Below are 15,484 nucleotides of genomic sequence, written 5' to 3'. Positions count from 1 at the left end.
ATAAAGTGGTGGGTTTGTTCCAGATGTCACCCTAGTGAAATGGCTGGCCTCCCAATGCCACCACGCTTTGTCACCTTGGGTGAGTCCCTGAATCTCTTTGAGCTACAGTTTTCCCATATGAAAGTGGGGGTGATACACCTCTCATCATGTCATTATGTCATTGTTGTGGCTTTCAAAGGAGTTGATAGACATAAAGCAGACCCTAGCATATGGTAGAAGCCCCGAATTCCCATCTATAAGGATAGTACCATTTGTTACCTTGATGTTTGGAGACTATTTAGATACCCCAGCTGCCTGAGAACCAGCGCAGCTTCCAGTGAGTCAACGCAAGTGCAGACCAAAATGTGTTTTACTTCCTTGGACATGGACACGAGTGCTTGCAAAGTGCTCAAAACAGTTTGTTCCCTTTGGTTGATTAAGCATGGTTCAATTTCACAGATACTAGTTCCATTTGGCAAACATTCTTTTCGGATTGGGAGGACACCCCAAAGGAAGTGACTAATCCTAGAATCCTCTAATTGGATGAGAGGACAGACTCTAATGCAACACGGTCACTTTACAGAGATGAAAATTGAGGCTGGGGAAGCAAGGAGCTTATCCAGGGGTATCAAGTAGTGGGGTCCATGGTGAACCAGGTCTCCTGGCCCCCAGTTAGCATGTTTGCCCATGCACCCCTGTGGACAAAATCCCTCCCACCCCCCAAGCCAGACAGCTTCTTGCAGCTGGAACAGTAGCAAGGTCAGCTGAGGCTGTGTCCAAATGATCAGAATGAATGGATTCTGATTCTGAATGAATGAGATTTTCTGCCCAAGTTTAAGGTTCAAGGATCTTACAAGGCACTCAGCCAAAGCGTCGGCATTCTTTGCCCATGAGCTAGGAAGGGCTGGGTTGGGTTCCATCTCTCAATCCCTCTGCCTCTTCCGTGTATTCCAGGTCCATTTATACAAGACAGCTTTGGTAATGTCAGTTAAAAAACAAAGCAAAACAAGTTGTGTTTTCATTGCATTGGCAGTAAAATGTAGGGCTTTAGGAGTTCTGTTTCCAGGGTGTGTGGCTCATATCAGAACATTCTTGGAGGTCCAGTTCCAGAAGACTGACACACGCCCCTTGAAACAGCTGGTGGAAGACCCTTCCTGCAGTCGAGTCTTAATATGTCTTGTAAATGTAGGCAGTAGTAAGGAACATCTGGATGGCATCATTTTTTGAAGATGTATTTATTTATTTTAAAGGCAGAGTTACAGGGTTGGGGGAGATCTTCCATCCACTGGTTCACTCCCGTAAATGACTGTGATAACTGGAGCTGGGCCAGGCCAAAGAAAGGAGCCTGGAACTGCATTTGGGTCTCTTACTTGGGTACAGGGGCCTGAGTACTTGGAACATTTGTTGCTGCTTTTCCAGTCACATTAGCAGGGAGCTGGACTGGAGGTGAAATAGCTGAGATATGAACCAGAGCCCACGTGGGATGCTGGCTGGACAAGCAGTGGCTTAACCTTCTGTGCCATGGTGCTGGCCCCTCTATGGCATCTTTAGACGTTCTTTCTCTTGATCCTTGGGCGAACCTGTGGGATTGAACAGCAAGGGGGTTGCAGTCCCTAGTGATGCTGAAGAAGGTGAGACTCAGGTTCCATGGTGTCCCAAGATCACCAGCAACTGTGCGACAGGGATTGAACCCAAGTCCTTTGATGCGGAGTCCCCAGCTCTTCTGTCACATTTCTGTGACATGTCTTAGGGCTTTGCGCTACAAGAAAGTACCTTCCAGTGCATGTGTGCATGTGTGTGCGTGTGTGTGTGCGTGCATGTGTGCTTGTATGTGTGTTGAGTGTCAAGGCAAGGCCAAGAGAGTTTTTTTCTCTTTGAGGGTAAAGTCAAGTTCAATTTAGAAATGTAGAGGAAAATTACATGTATAAAGGGGCCAGCGCTGTGGCTCACTTGGTTAGTCCTCCGCCTATGGTGCCAGCATCCCATATGGACACTGGGTTCTAGTCCCAGTTGCTCCTCTTCCAGTCCAGCTCTCTGCTGTGGCAGTGGAGGATGGCCCAAGTGTTTGGGCCCCTGCACCCGCATAGGAAACCAGGAGGAAGACCTGGCTCCTGGCTTCCGATGGGTGCAGTGCCAGCCGTAGCGGCCATTTGGGGAGTGAATCAACGAAGGAAGACCTTTCTGTCTCTCTCTCTCACTGTCTGTGACTCTACCTGTCAAATAAAAATAAACAAAAAGAAATATAGAGGAAAATTACATGTATCTTGTGCTTCTCTATTTTTTCAGTTTTTATTCTGAGTGTATGAATAAGCTCTATGTAGAGCCAAAGGGAACTGATCTTTTTTTTCTTTCTTTTCTTAAAGATTTTTATTTATTTATCTGAAAGATAGTTACAGAGGCAGAGGCAAAGAGAGAGAGGTCTTCCATCTGCTGGTTTGCTCCCCAAATGGGCACAGTGGCCAGAGCTTGGCAGATCCGAACCAGGAGCCCGGAGCTTCTTCCAGGTCTCCTACGTGGGTGCAGGAGCCTAAGGACTTGGGCCATCCTCCACTGCTTTCCCAGGCCATAGCAGAGAGCTGGATTGGAGCAGCCAGGACTCGAACTGGCACCCATATGGGATACGGGCACTGCAGGTGGCGACTTTACCCACTACATCATAGCACCAGCCTTTATCTTTCTTTTTCTTAAAATATTTGCTGTATATACTTTATCTGTATTGGCATGTGTGTGTGTGTGTGTGTGTGTGTGTGTATTTCTCCTCTTTTGCAGACATAAGTTTGTACATACTTTAGCATACCTCCTGTAAAAGCAGGCCATTCTTCTGCATAAGCAGAATATGATGTTTGTACCTAGGGAAAGTAATGGTAATTTACAAATATCATCTAATTTGTAGTCCATATTCAAATGGTATAATTGTCCAAAAATATCATCATGGCTTTTTTTCCTGCTAAACTAGCATCCAAACAAGATTTATGCATTACGACTAGTTGGTATGTTGAACCAACATTCCTAATAAGCAGTTTTCATGAGCTAGAATCATCTCCAAATTAGAAGGAAACAGCCCTCTCCAGCTGAGGCAGCTGTTAGGGCTGGCCACGAGGGGCTCATGGGGACAGTGGTGCTGTCCCTCTCAGAGCCGCTGACCAATCAGCAGGAAGAGCTGTGATCACTGTGCCAGAACAGAGAGGCTCCGCCAGGCTGGGAAAGGCAGAGCCATCCTGCTTCTTGCTGGGAAAGCTGTGGATTCCTAGGCGCTGAAACCAGAGCAGCCTAAAGCCCGTGAGCATTGCTTCGGAAGCTGGGAGTTGCTACAGGCATCCTAAGCAGCCCGGGGTGTGAGCCCACGGATGCTCTGGGATCGGGGGAGAGTTGCCAGGGGGCTGGGGAACCATTTGTGCAATAGGAGCAGATTAGGGGCACAAGGGGCCAGGAAAGTGTGTTGTAACTCTGTTTTTCATTTCCATTTTGTGCTTATAGCCCTTCGAGAATGAACATGCCCTTGTGATGTACAGACTTTTTTTTTTTTTAGCTGTAGTTTGATTTGATAACTGAATTATTACAGCATCATCAGTGCAGGTTATGGCCAATGCGTCACTGAGGGCCCCATCACCTGTGTCTCTCGTCCTCTGCCCTGGGCGTCAGTAGTTAGTGGCAGCCCTCACCCGAGTCTGCTTTCCTTTCTGGGACAAGCATTGTCTCATTGCATCCTTTGTGCCAATACAGCGCCTGGCTGTGAAGAACAGGCTCCTGGAATAGATGACAGTGACCCAGAAAGAGAGAGGATCAGGCAGAATGTTACATGGCACGCAGGAGGAAATCGAAGTGGATGGATAGATGTGTATGTGAGAACCTCATTAGGTAGGTAAGTGAGCCCCAGGCAGTTATTGGGACATGCAATGAGGATTTATTTGATTAGTACTTTTCAAGTCTTATTATCCACAGAATTATTTTGATTGCTTTATAAGTAACATTTTTTAAAAGATTTATTTATTTATTTGAAAGGCAGAGTTACAGAGAGGCAGAGAGAAGGGGAGAGAGAGAGAGAGAGAGAGAGAGAGAGAGAGAGAGAGAGATCTTTACTCCCCAATTGGCTGCAATGGCCGGAGCTGTGTCGATCTGAAGCCAGGAGCTTACTCCGGGTCTCCCACATGAGTGCAGGGTTCCAAGGACTTGGGCCATCTTCCTCTGTTTTCCCAGGAGCATTATCAGGGAGCTGGATAGGAAATGGAGGACCTGCAACACAAACTGGCACCCATATGGGATGCCGGCACTGCAGGCGGCAGTTTTACCTACTACGCCGCAGTATGTTTCTTACCTCCTGTTTGAGGAAACTGAGGCACAGACAGGTCAGGTGACTTGTCGTAGGCTGCATAGGTAGCAGGTTGTGGAGCTGGGTCTTGAGGCCACCCTCAGCCATCTCCCTCTGTGTTGAGTGGGCTTGGGTGTTCCAAGGTCAGGAAAATCACCTGGGCAAAAGGAAACCCAAAGCCCCTTCCTGGAGCCATTGCAAGTGTGTCTGGGGCTGATAGGCCCCCAGCTTGGTCATCGGAGGGAGCCAGACATGTTTGGTGTTCCTGGGGCCCCGACACCCCACCCTCTGTTGGTCACCCTTGCCTGGCAGTCTCTCAGTGCATTTGGATGCTTCTGGAGAATTCTCTTGGACTTTCTGGAGTGGCTAAGGTGCTGGCCGAGCTGGGAAGACCGTATCCTCTCTGAACTTCATGGAGATACGAATCCTCGTGACCCGGCCTGGCCCCCACACCCTCTCCCTAGTAGAAAGCTTGTGCCAGGGCCGGTGGAGCTGTACTGTGTTCTGGCTGAAGCACGCCTCAGGGCTCTGCTGGGCCCCTGCTGTGGCCGTGGAATTCCTTCTCGAAGAGGCGCGTGTGCCGGTGCCTAATGATGCCGTTCCATGGTTTGAACCGCTGCCCACTGCTTGCCTCTGCATGTTGATGGCTGCAATGAGCCTGTCAGAGGAATGGCCCTCCAGAGCTGGAAGGGAGCAGAACAGCTAATTAACTCCCATGGAAGCTGCGATCATGACAGCTGAGTAAATCTTGCCTGAGTGTGCAACTGTGCCTGGAGAAGAGACGGAGAAAACCAAGCGGCCAACCCCAGGAGCTTGCAGTCTAGTGGATGCCCTTCTTCCCAGCCTGGGGAGAGAAGAAAACTGGGCGGCAGAGAGCAGCTATCAGAGCGCACCGGGAAGACGATCAGCATCACAAGGGTGAGGAGGGAAGGAAGCTCCCAGCAGCAGACCCAGGAAGGAGAGCGCCGCCTACGGTCAGCCTGGGCTCCAGAATCAGCAAAGCTGGATCGCATTCTTTGTCACCCTGTTTATTCATTCTGTGGGGAATTGCTTCCTGTCTCCGAGTGTCAGTTTCCTCAACTGTAAAATGGGCTAATAATGCCTACCTGGTGAGGTTTGCCCAGCCGAACACTGGAGGCATCGCGTTAACTCTCCAGCAAAAGCAGTAGCAGCCGTCTCTGCAGGGGAGTATGTTGCTGCTGCCTTCAGCATCATTCGGTCCCAGCCACCGTCGTCTGTGCGCTTCCCTGGGAGCCTGAGGAAGGTCACGCAGCCTGGGAGAGAGCGAGAGCTCAGGAGTCAGGCACACTGTGCGTCCTCCCAGCACCAAGGTTTGAGTCTGCCTTTCTGGACCTCACTGTGCCTGTCTGTGAAATGGCCGCATGGCCAGTCTGGGAGGGCCAGGCTCCACCCAGAAGGGCTGACTACCTGGAAGCAGGAAGTGGAAGGCATTGCACAATGTGGGCTGGGTGTACCCTGCAGCTGATCTGCCTACTTGTGCACATGTGTGTGTGTGTGTGTACAGGGCACAGGGACAAAGAACCTCCCTCCCTATGGAGTGTTGGACTTCCTGTGGAGGTTTAGACAGAAGGTGAGGGAAAGAAATGAGGAATGAAAGGGACTCACTTCTATTAAATGCCTACTGTGTACAGGACACTTTCCATTGCTGTGCTCAGAGCCTTCTCTGTAAACCCATGAAGCAGGCAGTTCTAGTCCTAGTTTGGAGATGGCCCCAAGAAGGCTCAGAGAAGGCAACTCATTGGCCCAAAGCCACAGAGCTGTCTAAATTCCAGAACCCTTTCCATTAAACCTCTCTGCCTGCTCACAGAGGTGTGGTAGGAGAGGACTATTTCGGGACAGGGAGGGAGATGACACCAAAGGGTCATAGACTGACTGTTGTTTATATATGTGACTACTCCTGGAGCCCAGGCAGTTCTAGGTGGAGAGGATGCAGCAGGACCAGGCCCTGCCCTGCCGGGAAAGTAAGACGCGTGAACAGATAGCTCTGTTTGGCGCGATCAGGAAGGGAATCAAACTGGTGAGAGTACAGAGGGGACATTGATGTGATCTGGGCTTGGCTGCTGCTTAAGCGGGTCCTGAGAAGCAGGTGTGGGTGTGAGTACCTTCTGTGCACGGTGGTTCGGGGAAGCCTGGGGAGGGTGTTGGGAGGAGAGACAGGCAAGGGAGGAGAGCTGGCAGGGTGAGGTATGATCGGGTCACCGTGTGGGCACCTGGGGCTCAGGCCTGCAGCACTGCCGGGCGGCTGTTCCCTCAGGGTGCAAAGAAGCTGGTATGTTTCCACACCAATTCTTGCCCCTCATGGCTCATGGATTGCTCCCCCCCACTGTCAACTTGCAGGTGCTTCCACCTTACCCCGTGCTGGCTTTCTATTGCCCGAGTCCCCAGGCAGATAAAGGCAAGCGTTGACTTGAGGCAGGAAGCCTCTGTGGTGGGGGAGGCCCATGGGAGCTGCAGGTGGGGTGAGGGGATCCCTGGTGTCTGCTCTGGCTGGCACGCTCAGGGAAGCAGCACTGGAGCTGAGACCGGCAAGGGGGGCGGCAGCTGTGCAGCAGGCGGAATGGCTCCTGGGAAGCTGTTCTACCTGCCTGCAGAGCCTGGGGCTCCAGGAGTGAAGGCCTCAGGCCAGGCCCAGCAGGTGCAAAGGGCTGGCCAAGCTGGCCCTCTGCCCACCCCCCCATTCCATCTTGATCCCCTTTCACTGGGTCACACATATGCCTCACTCCCCATCAGCCAGCAACTTACAAATAGCCTTAGAAATTCATCCCTCAGGGGACAGCGCCATGGCTCACTTGGTTAATCCTCTGCCTGCGGCGCCAGCATCCCATATGGGCGCAAGATTCTGTCCCAGTTGCTCCTCTTCCAGTCCAGCTCCCTGCTGTGGCCCGGGAGTGCAGTGGAGGATGGCCCAAGTGCTTGGGCCCTGCACCCCATGGGAGACCAGGAGAAGATCGGCGTAGCTCCGGCCGTAGCAGCCATTTGGGGGTGAACCAATGAAGGAAGACCTTTCTGTCTGTCTCTCTCTCTCACTGTCTAACTTTATCTGTCACATAAAAATAAATAAATAAATACAAAAAAAAAAAAAAAGAAATTCGTTCCTCAGCAGAGCACCAACATCCTGCTCAACCACACCAGAGGCTCAACCACACCAGTGTCTCCCGTTGAAAAAAGCTTTAATTTATTTGCAAGGGAAAGAGGGAGATACACACACACACACACACACACACACAACCCACCCACTGATTAAGCCCCCGCAAATGCCTGCAGTACTCGAGGTTGAGCCAGAGCTGAGTCTGGGAGCCAGAAATGTTATTGAGGTCTCCCATGTGGGTGACAGGGACTGGTTACTTGGGCCATCGTCATCGGCTGTCTCCCAGGGTTTGTGTTAGCAGGAAGCTGGAGGCGGGAACCTGAGCTGGGAATTGAATTCAGGCCCTCTGATACAGGATGTGGACCTCTTAACTGCTAGGCTAAACACCCGCTCTCTAGCATCTACCTTTACATGCTTCAGGTACTCTCAGAGAGCTCTGCAGGGTGCCCAAGTGCACCCATCACTTGACCACTCAGCTGTATTTAGCCCTCATGCCGATTCCCAGCTCTTAGCACGCTCTGCTTTTTCTGGAAGAGCAGCTCACAAAAAAGATTTGTCACTGTTGCTTATTTTGGAATCAACAACACCACCACCACACAGGCATGTACATGTGCGCATGCGAGCATACACACACACACACACACACACACACTCACTCTCTGTCCTCCACAGACAATACTTTATAAATCAGGCAAAGGAAAACCAAAAGGGACCACTTAATACTTAGCATTATTCCATTCGACAGCAAAGTGCTTTAAAAAGCCCATGCAATTATGTCGCTGTTTTGTAATTATTATTCTGTAGTGAGCTCCAGATAAGCGCAGATTCCACCAAGCACCTCCAGTTTTGCCTGTAGATCCTTCTGCACCGTCAAAGCTGCTACAAGTCCTCTGGGTGTGGGGACGGAGCAGTCCATCTCGGCCTGCAGGCACTGGCTCGGGGTGGGCTTCCCAGGGCCTGGTCCTTGCATTCCCTCACCAGGTAGCATTCTCTACCAACTCCATGCATAGAAAGGGCAAGTGTGATGATTTGGGATATTTCCAATAGGACATCCACCGGAAAAGCTCTCTCTTGTGGACCGTTTATCAATCATATTAATAGAACCAGTGGACTGAATACCAACCAGGAGCCGAGTGCCTCACCGATTGTGCGTGTGATATCGTTTAATGCAGCCCTCGCTGTGATTTCATTCCAGACGGAGGGACTCTACCTCTGGGAGTGCTGCACTCGCACATAAAGCAAGTGGGAAGAAATCCAGGTTTTTACCCGGGTCTGTGGGATGGGCGCATGAGCCTGCAGCCTGGGGTTCCTCAGAGTGTGGTCTCCACCTGTAGCTTCAGCCTTGTCTGGGAACTTGCTGGAAAGGCAGATCCCCAAGAATGAGAAACCCTGGGGCTTGGGAGGAGGGATCCCAGAATCTGAGTTTCAACAAAGCCCTCCAGGAGAGTCTGATGCATGTGAAGTTTGGGTGACACTGTCATCACCCGTCTGATTTCTAATAAATAGTTACAATAGTGGTTAAGATTTGCAAGAACCTTAAATCTTCTCCTTCACTTTATGAAAAAAAAATTGCAGAAACTTTTCTTTTTCTCTCGGATGTATGACTTTCAGATTTTGAGAGTTTTCACTCTCAGTCAGCTGTCTGTCTGGGTCTGGACCCCACTTCAAGTTGACTGTGAGACCTTAGGAAAGTGGCCTAACCTCTGTGTGCCTCGACGTCCAGTCTGTATATTGCAGATGACCGTGGTCCTTTACCAGATTTTTGCAAGGATTCAGTGAGTCAGCACTGCGAAGGGATTCAGGTTTAGGATAGTGTCAAGTGAATCATGAGGATCCAATGAATATGTTAATTGTTAATAATTGTAGGACTACTTTGCTTATAATAGTTATTAATAGTATCTAAACTATATAATGCTTTTTTAAAGTTTTGTTTTATTTATTTGAAAGGCAGAGAGAGATTGATCTTTGGTCCATTGGTTCGTTCCCTGAATGGCTACAATATCCAGTGCTGGGCTGTGTCAAAGCCAGGCACTCAGAACTCCAACTGGGTCTTCTCTATGGTTAGCGAGGGCCCCCAAGAACTTGGCTCATCTTCTTTTGCCTTCCCAGGCTCATTTGCAAGGATCTGGATCAGAAGTAGAGCAGCTGGTGCTCAAAACAGCCCTCTAAGAGGGGATGCTGTCATCTCAATCAGTAGCTTAACTTGTGCCACAACCAGGGCCCATGTTTAATGTTTTTAAAATTGTATCCTCCACTAGGAAATTCACCATCAGTTTGATACAAGTTTCCTGTAACTGAATGATATTTTTAAGCCCTGCCCTTCTTATATTTGAATCTTAGCGGTTGGTATAGTTATCTCAGCACCTGTCTAGGAGAGACTATCAATATGCCCATGGAAAACCAGTCATTCATGGGGGCAGACATGTGGCACAGTGGCTAAGATGTTGGCTAAGATGCCAGCATCCCATATGGGAATGCCTATGTTCTGATTCTGTTATCTGTACCCTGGGAGGCAACAGGTGATGGCTCAAAGCGTCAAATCCCTGCCACCATGTGGGAGACTTAGGTTGGTTTCTGGGCTCCTGTCTGTCACGGGCATTTGGGGAGTGACCCAATGGATGAGCTCGCTCGCTCGCTCGCCCTCCCTCCCTCCCTCCCTCCCTCTCCCCCTCTCCCCCTCTTCCCCTCCTTTTCTTTATCTTTGAAAAAAATGAATACATTTTTAAAACCTAAAAAAGATGGAAAAAAAATCAGTTTTGGAAATTGACACAGAGTAGGTGCTCATCAGAGTAGGTGTTTCCGGGGAGTGGAGCAGAATGAACAGTCAACCCACAGATGCCACTTCTGGTCAGAATGCTGTCCCCTCACACTGCTGGACTGGGCTTGTGAGCAGGGGGCTGCCTCTTGTTAGGGTCCCAGCGCTCAGCACAGGGTCCGGCGCAGAAGTGGTTGATCAAATAATTACTTGTTGGGGCTGCCGCTGTGGTGTAGTGGGTAAAGCCACCATCTGCAGCGCCAGTATCTCATATGGGTGCCAGTTTGAGTCCCGGCTGCTCCCTTTCCAATCCAGCTCGCTGCTAACATGCCTCAGAAAGCAGCGGAGGGTGGCCCAAGTCCTTGGGCCCCTGCACCCATGTGGGAGACTCAGATGAATCTCCTGGCTTCTCACTTCAGCCTGGCCCAGCCATGATATTTGCGACCATTTGGGGAGTGAACCAGGGAATTGAAGATTCATATTCTCATTCTCTCTGTCTCTCTCTGTCTCTCTCTCTCTCTCTCTCTCTCTCCCTCCCTCCCTCCCTCCACCTCTGCCTCTCCTCTGTAACTCTGCCTTTCAAATAAATAAATAAATCTTCAAATAATTGTTGACTAAACTTTTGTTTTTAATGGAAGTGTTCATTTCTTTGATCTATCATAAAATGCTCTGAGATCTTTATAAGCAAAAGTATGCTTCTCTCCCTGTGGATTTCACTGCATAACATTTTGTTACAGTGACGTTTTTCAAAGAACTATCAAGTGAGACTTAGGAGCCAGGAGACCTGTATTCTTGGTCCTGCTTTGCTGCCAAGGTGTGGGTGTGACAAAGGCTTGCCACTTAACCCCTGGCTCTTTCATTCAAGTGTAAATGGAGAACGCTGGACTGGATCCGTATTTTCTACAGGGGCTGGTACCCAATGGTTGTGTGTGTTACCTAAGCCAGGTGTTAAGTAACATTGAATCGCCTAGTGAGAGAGTCTTGTCTCCAGTCCTTTGCATGCTTTGTGATTTAGCTGGGGAGTGAACTTGATTTGGCGCTGGTGGGCATTCAATACCTTGCTCATCTCACCGGTAGACAAAGGCTGGGTTCTGGATGAGGAGGCAACAGCACTCAGCCTGTTTTAAGTTCGTTGTGTTCATTCCTATCCAGGAAGAGCTGGTGTTTTCAGCTTACCATAATAAGATACACTTTCCTTCGCCAGTAACTTGATTCAAGAAACAAACATCACTTTCATTTTTTTTTTTTTTTAATCGGGTTAATCATAGTGCCTGTGGCATGTAGTACCTGTGTGTGTGTGGCAGAGCTCAAGAAAGTAGGTGGGGCCTCCTGTTAGGAGCTGGATGATGGCCAGGAGCCCTGAGGCTTTGCTGGCCAGGAGTTAGTGTGGTGAGGGGAGGAACCTTCTCTTTGGTCAAGAGTGCAGGCTGGGGGCTGGTGCAGTGGGCTAAGCCTCCGCCTGCAGTACCAACATCCCCTATGGGTGCTGGTTTGTGTCCTGGCTGCTCCTCTTCTGATCCAGCTCTGTGCTTATGGCCTGGTAAAGCAGGAGAGGATGGCCCAGGTGCGTGGGCCCCTGCACCCACATGGGAGACCTGGAGGAACCTCCTGGCTCCTGGCTTTGGATTGGCTCAGCTCCTGCCGTTATGGCCATTTGGGGAGTGAACCAGCAGGTAGAAGACCTCTCTCTCTCTGTCTCTCCCTCTGTCTATCTGTAACTCTACCTTTCAAATAAATATACTTTTTTAAAGTGCAGGCTGTGCAATCAGGCCAGCAGAGGGTGGGTGGGAGTGTAAGTCCCGGCACAGTTCTGACGGCCAGAGACGCCAAAGCGAGCTGCCGCCCATCCTGAAGATTCTGCTCCTAGCTTCGGGGGCGGGGAGGGGAGAGGGTAGAAACTTCTGCAGGTGAGGCTGTTACCCAGACAGGCTTCCAGATGAGCACATGAAGTCCCGTGCACATCTAGAATCCGGAAGTCCTTGGGAAAGCAGCATGGGTTCGGAGAATGCGGGTGGACGGAAAAGGCTCAACGCAGCATTGCTGATGCTGCTCTCGCTGGAAAGCTGCCCCTTGCTCCACAGTCAGGTGAGAGTTGGTTGTGGCGTCCTGAGACAGAGTGTCACAGAGCTGTGCTAACTGATATGTTTGGGGGAACTGGAGGAGGATGCTTACTGGACAGTGCAAGGGGAAACGCACTACACACGAGCCCAACTGCAGCTTTATGTCAGTGGCACCGTTAGAAGTAAATATGTTAGCGTGTTGACAGTGGTTGTTTTTTTGGCTAGAGTGATGGTGCATCTCTTGAAAATGCCTTTTTATGCCCTAAGACTTTTCCCATGATTTGAAGCCCTACACTTTCCCTCCTCTATTAAATCTCTGGCATCAGGCGGATGGCCCTAATTACAATTCTGGCCCTGTCACTCACTCAAATGTGACCTTGGGTAAGTACTTCCTGTGACCCTCAGTTTTCTTACCTGAGAAATGGAGAGAATTTCTTTCTCATGGGTTTCTGTATTAACTGAGATGCTGCTGGGGAGGTATTGGCCCCGTGGTGAAGCCACCAGCTTGGACATCCGTGTTCCATGCTGAAGTCCCCGCTCTGATGCTGTGTGCACCTTGGGTGACTCCAGTGGTTGAGTTCCTGTCACCCACGAGGAAGACATGGATTGAATCCTTAGTTGCTGGCTTCCCAACAACACAGGCGTTTGAAGAATGAACCATGAGAGGAGAGTTCTCTCTCTCTCTCTCTCTCTCTCTCTGCCTCTCAAAATAAAAATGACAATAATATTTTTTTAGAAATAAGCCAGCATTGAGATGAGGCATGCAAGCACTTATCAGGGTCCCTGACTCACAGCAGGCTGTCAATACATAGTACTTGCCGTTATTTAGTAATAGACATAATAATGTCAGTGTTTTTGTTATTACTGCTGGTGGGGTGTAACGGTTTAAAAACCAAAACATCAAGCCATACATACAAGATGGAGGAAATGGGGCCGTGCACACATGCACACATATACATATAATATCACACACACACACACACACACACATACACATGGACAGGCAGGCTGCCTTAGCCGAGCAGATGCGAAGGCCCACTCACGCGGCTCTGGTGCTCAGCCGAGGCTGTGCGGAGAGCTTCCACCGCTGCGGAGCAGTTGCCCCCACAGTTACTGTGCAAGACCTAGTCCGGTGGCCAGACTCCACGCTCCTCCTATGCAACTTGCCTTTCTCCCCTTCCACTTTGTAAAAATGGAAGTAAAAATCACAGAACGTAAAAGTAGCTCTTAACTACCCAACAGGGTACGGTTCGGTGGCACTCGTCCACTCCCAGCATTGCCCAGGCATTGTCTGGCTAGTTCCAACACATTTCTATGGTCCCCAAAGGAAACTCTGGACCCATGAACCAGCCCCTCCCCATTTCCTCCTCTCCCAGTGCCTGGCAACCACTAGTCTACGTTCCGTTTCTGCTTTTAATTTTGCTGAGAACCATGCGTAAAATTGTCGTGTTCTCGTGGTTGAGGTTCATGGGGCTTTCCCCCTCTTCTGCTGGTGAAAGATCCTGTGTAATGAGGGAGTGGGTGCAGCCCCCATTTCCTGAGTTGGAAGGCTTCAATTCTGGGGAATTCACTCTCAGTACAGACTGTGCTTTTCTCACAAGGCAGTAGAGACTGGAGTTGGCTTTGTTGTGATGCCAGGTGGTCAGCTTTAGTCTGCTGAGGGCCCCTTCTGGGAGGCCCTGCCCTTGGGAAGCAGCTTGGGTTTATGGTCAGGCTCCCACCAAACCAGCGTGGTGCTGGGCAGGGAGGATGGAGGCGAGCACCCCTGCCTTTGCCCTCTGGCTGGTGAGGTGCTGTGTTGGAGTCCTGGCTCCGTCCTTGTCTAACATGGGTCCTTAGTCCAGCAGGTGCACTCCTTGAGCCTGTTTCTGCATCTTTACCAAGAGGACCATGAGAAGATGGCTCAGGGGATGATCACCTGCAGGCCTTTGCTTTGCTTCTTGGAAGCAGAGGAGTGTGTTAGAAACATTACCCAAGCATCCAGCATCAGATGTCCTGGGTTTCGATCAGAATCCTCCTCCTTGCCAACCATGGGCTCTGGGAAAACCATGGAAAAGACCACGAGGTCCAGGAGACTCACTTCAAACCAGGTTTCCTACTTAAAGCTGGGTGAACTGACCAAGTAACCTCTCTCCACCTCCTTATCTGCTAGACAGGAGTGGCAGGGCCTCCTTCACAGGGTGGTGGTTGTGGAAGTGCCAAATGGCAACGTGGACTCACATATCTCCCTGGGCCATGTTGGGTCCTTAATCTGTGCAGTGGCTGGGGCACAGGTGAGGGAGGTTGGGGGTAGGGAAAGTGGGGACTCCCTCTTAAACCCTGGCGGTGACATGACCGTGGAACACCATTGCAATGCTGTTGTGCTTTTTAAAATCTGTAACCCAGATGGAAAGCTAACCTTGGTGGAAGCGGAGGGCTCACATTTGCCTAGTGGATTGGCCCCTTTTGATCTCTTCTGTAGGGTAAGCCTCAGTTTCTTCCTCTGTAAAATGGAAATAACAGTGCCTTCTCTGGCCACCTCACAGGGTTGCTGTGAAGAAAAAGTGGGAGAAAAATGTCATTTTGTAAACTGTTGTGTAAATGTAACTCATGATTGTTTCATGTATAAGGTGTTGTTTTGTTGGTATCTCATTGAAAACAGTGCAAGTCCTCCCTTTAGTCCAAATAATAATCTTTTATGTCAAAAATGCATATGGGGAAATCATAGGTCAGCAGCCTCTTGGCTTTCTCCAAGTGGTCTGTGTGATTGGAAAGATGGTGAACTGCTTTGCTGAAGAGTCGTATCTGTTGAATATATTGAGAGCAGGCCATGTGGAATGCAGAATTGCCATCATGAATGCAGATAGATGGCATCAATTAGATGCCTCTTGTCATCATGACCTGCCAGGAGGGAAAATTAAATGTGTCCACAAATATTGCCATGTCTATGCTGTGTGAAGGTTGAATATTCATTCGGAGCAATGATTGGAGAGCAAAAGAAATATCCACCTCCTGTACTTTGGGAGTTAGAGAAGTGCTAAGTTCAGTGTGAATTCTTTGAGCACCTGATTATGAGCTAGTGGGCAAGCCATGTGCTAGGTCTGCCAAAGAAAGGCACCAAGTTCTAATAGTGGCATCCTCCCATCTGTGTGCCTGCTCTTTCAGAAGCCAGGGAAAATCCAGGATCAGAAGTGCTTGCTCATTTCCATAGGGAACTGATGAAATCGGCCCAGAGTTTGGAAGAGGAAAATAGGGGAAGTGGGTGCAGGGTAGAGAGGACAGGTGTTTGCGGT

General features: G+C 49.8%; 1 protein-coding gene across 23 annotated transcripts in view; it reads left to right on the top strand.

The window, feature by feature from the left end:
- The window catches only part of TENM4 (teneurin transmembrane protein 4), a 2,118,216-nt gene that overhangs the window by 1,390,471 nt on the left and 712,261 nt on the right, over positions 1–15,484 (top strand). The window lies entirely within an intron of this gene.

Source organism: Oryctolagus cuniculus, chromosome 1 (genome assembly GCF_964237555.1).
Source record: "Oryctolagus cuniculus chromosome 1, mOryCun1.1, whole genome shotgun sequence".
Taxonomy (NCBI): Eukaryota; Metazoa; Chordata; class Mammalia; order Lagomorpha; family Leporidae; genus Oryctolagus; species Oryctolagus cuniculus.
Note: the sequence above shows the minus strand (reverse complement) of the source record. Positions and strands in the feature narration are given on the sequence as shown.